Here is a 5,910-nt window from a genome sequence, read left to right on the forward strand (position 1 = left end):
AATATCTTCAGGGGTACATATCGAAGAATTTTGTAATACTACAAAAAAATGGAAGAAGGAATAGATTTTTTTAAAGATGTTATTTATTCATTTTAGAGAGGGAAGGGAGGGAGAGAGAGAGAGAGAGAGAAACATCAATGTGCGGTTGCTGGGGGTTATGGCCTGCAACCCAGGAATGTACCCTGGCTGGGAATCGAACCTGGGACACTTTGGTTCCCAGCCCACGCTCAATCCACTGAGCTACGCCAGCCAGGGCTAGAAGGAATAGATTTCTTAAAATTGATCATTTTTAAAGCTAGTGGATGGATACATACAGGTTCTTTATCCTATCCTCCTTATTTTTGTGTAGATTTGGAAAGTTCTATAAGAAAGTTTTAAAAAAACGTTTGGTTCAAGTGTGGTTAGGGGATTTTGCTGTACTGGACTTATTTTTCTGCCATTTTCACCTGCTGTGGTTGAATCCAGTGCCATCACCCTTTCTGTGGGGCAGGACCAATGTTTTTGTGAGGCAGGGCTGATGCTGAGGCAGATCCAGAGGGCATGCCGATGGGTCTGTGGATGCAAGCTCTGAAAGAGAATGGATGCGATGGAAAGAAAGGATAGGAGAGGGATAAATGTGTGTGCCCTAGAAATACTGAAGACAAATTAAGCCAAAAATAAATTATTTACAAAAAGCCATGCCATTTTTTTTCCATTTTATCTGGCCGTTTCCCAATGTGGAGATAATGTAGGAGCTCTTGGTATGCTTGGAAGTAGGTAGGTGACCCCAGAGGAGCTTGAAGAGTCTAATATGTGAACACATCAACTTTTAATTCAATAAACATTTTTTGCAAGACCATTTGCAAACAATACAGGAATTAAAAAGGAAATAAACTCACAAGAATGATTATAACATTTCCAAGCAAGTTTGCTTCTTTCTTCCCTTTTTGTTTACTTTGTCCAGATTCTAGACAAAAAAAAAAGGCTCAGTTCAAGAAATTATATTCTTGGAGATATTGGGAAAAAAATTCTCAGGTCTTGGAAGATGACTTGAAATATGCTGGGGAGAAATAAAATTGAAGGCTGTTTTTCTTAGGAAACATTTGTCTGACTTACCCGTGCAAGAGTTGAAAGATTTATACGTGACAAACTTACATGACATTTTATAAAAATAGATCATCAAAAGAGGCAATCAATCAACAACGATGACAACAGTAAATAAACAAAAAGTGATAGCACCAGAAGTTAAATTGGATAGATTAGATTTAAAACTGGTGATAGCAAAGTAAAGGTGAGACCTAGGCCTACATGAAGCTATGGTACAATCCATATTTTGAAAGCCTGATGAATATTTAAAAACTATATAAAGTTTTTTATATTCACCTTAGTTTAAGTGAAACTAGAAACAGAAAGCAACTTATGGTTGAAATGGGGCATTTACTTCTATTTTAGATTGAGCACTATAATCAAAAACTCATCCCAATCAGTTTCTCCACCATTCAGACCAAAGAGTCAAAGTGCCGCACTGAAGGAAATGGTAATTACAAGGAGACAGAAAGAACATTTTACTTCCAGTAAAAGCTGGTTTTGTTGTTGCAGAAGTCTGCATGAATTCGTTGACCTTAAACTATCTGGAGAAACTGCAAGCTCAGGTAAAGATGCTGCTCTGAAATTTTCACCCTGACTCCAAGAATTATAGGCAGTCCTGGCTTTGCACAGTGGTGCAAGAGGATCGTACGAAAGGAAAAATAAACTTCCAGATTTGGATGAATATAAATGGAGCTCTAGGAGATGTAGTTGGCCCTGGGAAGTTGACACCGCCTCTATTCAAGAAGTTGTTCTGGATATGCTGCCAGCGGAACTTAGCAAAGACAAACATCGAAATGAAGAAGTGGTTGTGTCACGAAGGATGAATGCGTCTCAGAGGAAGTAACGCAGATGTAAAACTGCACTTTAAAGGAACTCTCGGATTTTTCCGCCATTGAAAGCACAAAGGATAAAATTTCTGAAGCTGATCCTATCTTAGAAAGGAGTATGACAATTTTCCAGAGCATAGAAAAGACACTCATAAAGAAATAAAACACTGCAATTCTCAATGTTAAAAAAACAACTTCCTATTTGGTGTTGAGTTAATTTTTTATCAAAAATCTCTCTCATGGTTTTGCTAATAGGACAGTGATAAACATACAAGTGATCTGGGCCTGGTTGCATCTAGAGTAGCTTTAGAAATAAGCTTGTAGGCTCAAAAGTCTTTTATCACAATATTTTTGGCCAATACTTAGTAGTCATACTCAAGGCCTCTTTCAACTTACTGCACACTGAGGACAAAGCTCTAATTCCAGCCAGCCCTGTGTTAAGGAACTCTTCAGTGGCACAGGATTGGACCAAAAAAGTGATCAGTGTGGTTCTGTGCGGGAAGAGTACACACACACACACACACCTGGCTTTCTGTATCCCAGGTGCCTGCTCTCCAAGTATCTCTGTGACGGTCTCCAATGAGTAGCTTTGGCTGCTTCCACCTCAGAATGTCCATGATAACGTCTGCAGGTGAGTCTATAAGGACTAATTGGCTGATCGCTTTTATTCTTTTTGTAAACCTTAGTGCAGGCATGATTATCTTGGGCTTTTCCCTTCCCCAAGCTTACCCATCACACCCCAGAGAAAGTATGCACTACTCGTACACACACTCACACACACACTCACGCACCAAATAAGTGTTGCAGTGGGAAGATCCAGTGGGCCTTCGTGGAAGACCACGAAGAAGAGATGCAGAGCAGCTGTTCATCCTGCTTCCAGTCCATGTCTTGTTCGGCATTTCTCCTGCAGTAGTATTGGGATCACTACTGGCACAATTGAGTTTTAGGGGAGAGTAACCTTTAAAATGGCAATTTAACTTACTATGAATTAGAAAATACTACTAGCACATCTATCTCAGAGATATCCCTTCTTATGATGAGAATAAGTTTTTTAAATGTGTCCATTAAAATATATTAAGTGAATCAAAGTTCAGATATTTCAAGGATATGGCAAAACTCACAAAAAGAAGTTTCATATGACTAAAATTTTTGAAATTCTGCCTTTCTAAGGACATTAAAATAACGTGTTTCTGAATAGTTAAAAAATTCACAAAATAAAAAATACCAATACAAGTTCTGAAGAATGACCTGTTATGAGACAGCAGTAAACTCCTTGAATTTTAATGCACATGGTGCTAACCCAGGGCTTCCTCACTGACAACTGGTTATATATTTACTCAGACTCTGCTTTTGCCAACCGCCTGGGGAACTCACATTCCCACAGGGAGCTGCACTCTTCGGCTGCTTCCATGTGTACAGAGTTTATAAGAAAAGCACCAATTAGTATAGACTTTACTAGAAAATATTATAACTATTAACAACTTGTCACTTGTGTGACTTTTTTTGTTTGAACCCCCAAACCAAGAATATGGAATATGTGTGTTATATATGTGTATCTGTGTGTATGAAAACATGAAGGTTCCTTGTAGTGACTATCCCAACCAGTCTTTAATAATTTCTGGGTAATATTAATATTATAGGGTAAAAAATCTTACACTATAATAATATTATTTTATTTTATTTTTTTTTAAGATTTTATTTATTTATTTTTAGAGAGGGAAAGGAGGGAGAGGGAGAGTGAGAGAGAGAGAGGGAGAGAGAGAGAGAGAGAGAGAGAGAGAGAGAGAGACATCAGTGTGTGGTTGCTGGGGGTTCTGGCCTGCAACCCAGGAATGTACCCTGGCTGGGAATCGAACCTGGGACACTTTGGTTCCCAGCCCACGCTCAATCCACTGAGCTATGCCAGCCAGGGCTTAATAATATTATTTTAAATAAAAATGGGAGTTTAAGTTTTTCATCCATCAGTACATTCTTCATAGAAGTTTGTGTAGGTTCCTGAAGTGGACATGGTGTTATGAGGATGCTGATCATTGTTTTGGTAGCAGGTAGTCGAAAGTAACCTGGATACCTATCGTTCGGAAAATGAATGTTAAATATAGTAGATACATACAATGAAATACCACTCGGTGGTGAGAAGTACCTGATAATGTACTGTGGAGTGAAAAATGTAAGAAAGAGTACAATACTGCTTATGTAAATTAAAAACACACATACAAACAGCACTGCATATATCTATTCAAAGATACACTAAAAACATTGAACACAAACATCAAGCAGCCAAGAGCTGAATCAGCTGGAGTTCCTTGGGCATCATTCTCCATTTCTCTGCATAGGCTTCCCAGCATGACCCAGGTGGCTGGACTCCCTACATGGTGTGCTTTCCGAGCTGTTGAGCACCGGTTCTCAAACTTTGATGTGCAACCCTCAGGAAGGCTTTTAAAAGCCAGATTTCTGGGATTCTAGCAGTATAAACAAAAGAAGCCCATACATAGTCACATGGCAGTAGAGCTTCAGAACACCCAAATCAAAGAGAAGAATTTGAAAACAGAAATAAAAAGACTGTTTAGTCATAAAGCAATAGCAATTAGATGAAACAGACTTCTCGATAGCAGGAATGGATTCTGAAGACAGTGGAATAATATCACCCAGTAGTCAGAGAAAAGAATCATCAACCTAGCAAAACTATTCTTTAAAGAAAGCAAGTGAAGTAAAGTCATTTGCAAATAAACAAACTCCAAGAGTTTTCTACCCAGAAATTATTACTGAAGGATCTACTAGAAGATGTAATTTAGGAAGAAGGAAAATGATCCCAGAAGGATAGGCTAAGGTGCTGGAAGGGATGGTAAATTCACAAAATGATGAACATAAATGTAAACCCAAACAAAAGCTTCTATATAAAATAGAAATGATGGTCATTTCTAATTTAAAATGCTTTAAAATAAAATTTTTGATGAAACAGAACTACAATGTTGGAATATACTAGCATACCAGGTTGGGGGTGTGGGCAGTAATTGGAGTTATTATTTTAAGGTCTTTGCATGTCTAAGAGGGAGGCATAGATTTGCTTGTCTTTAAATTTGTAAAGCTAATTATAAATGGTCATTTTTCAAAGACAAACATTAAATAAATAGACTGAATAAATTCAAAATTGCAAAGGAGGAAATGGAATAAGGAAAAAGCAAAAACAATGAACACTAACAGCTAAATTCAATCTCTCCAAAACAAACAAACAAACAAACAAATACAAAATGAGAAGCACAGAAAAGCATAACAAAGTAGATGTCAAAAAGTAAGAGTGTAAAAGTAAATCCAAATATACCAATAATCATAACCAGACATGTAAATGGATTTAACTCATTAACCAAAAGATCTCTTTCTGTGTGCTCTTTCTACCACTACAGATTTATGAATTCTATTTATTGATTATGTTATAATTAATTATATCATCATACCTTTTGGTGTTCAAATTGTTCCAAATTTGGCCCATGGGCCCAAATTCTTCTATCTGATTTCTGTATCATTTTGACATTATCCCATTAGTCTTCAGGTGTTTCCTTACTTTCTGCAATAAGAAAAAGGGAAAAAATCAAAAGAAAGTACTTCTTTTCAGAAAAATGTGGGCTCATAAATGCAAACAGTACTATAGAATTGGAATAATCATTATTCTGCAATCCACAATGTACTTTTTACCAAGGAACAGTATATTCTCTGAGTGGAAAATTTCATCTCACAGGTCATCTAACAGCAAGGGGGAGTGTGGGTTTATTACAGAGATTTCTAGGACACAGCACCTTAACCAAGTAATGCAATTTATCATTCATTAGGTGCTTCCTGGTGTGGTCGAATTAAGAAGTATACACTTTTACTGATGAAGTCACCTTGACAACAATGTTAACCTACATCTAATCAAGGTGAAGACTCAGTCACCCCCGTCATCTGCAATGGTAGAGTGCTTCTGCGGACCAGCTCTCACCCACCAGTGTCCTCCAGCCATGGATGAGCCAACTCTGGAGAC

At 37.6% G+C, this 5,910-nt stretch overlaps 1 long non-coding RNA gene across 1 annotated transcript; it reads right to left on the reverse strand.

Moving 5' to 3' along the window:
- Positions 1-469: 469 nt before the first annotated feature.
- Positions 470-5,428, reverse strand: LOC123821343. The gene is made up of 3 exons (XR_006786111.1): positions 5,348-5,428; positions 879-946; positions 470-567 (listed from the first exon to the last, which is right to left on the reverse strand). It is a non-coding gene; the product is annotated as an uncharacterized LOC123821343 (long non-coding RNA).
- Between the last annotated feature and the right edge of the window lie 482 nt (positions 5,429-5,910).

Source organism: Phyllostomus hastatus, unplaced genomic scaffold (genome assembly GCF_019186645.2).
Source record: "Phyllostomus hastatus isolate PE091 unplaced genomic scaffold, TTU_PhHast_1.1 phas_contig_40, whole genome shotgun sequence".
NCBI classification, from domain to species: domain Eukaryota; kingdom Metazoa; phylum Chordata; class Mammalia; order Chiroptera; family Phyllostomidae; genus Phyllostomus; species Phyllostomus hastatus.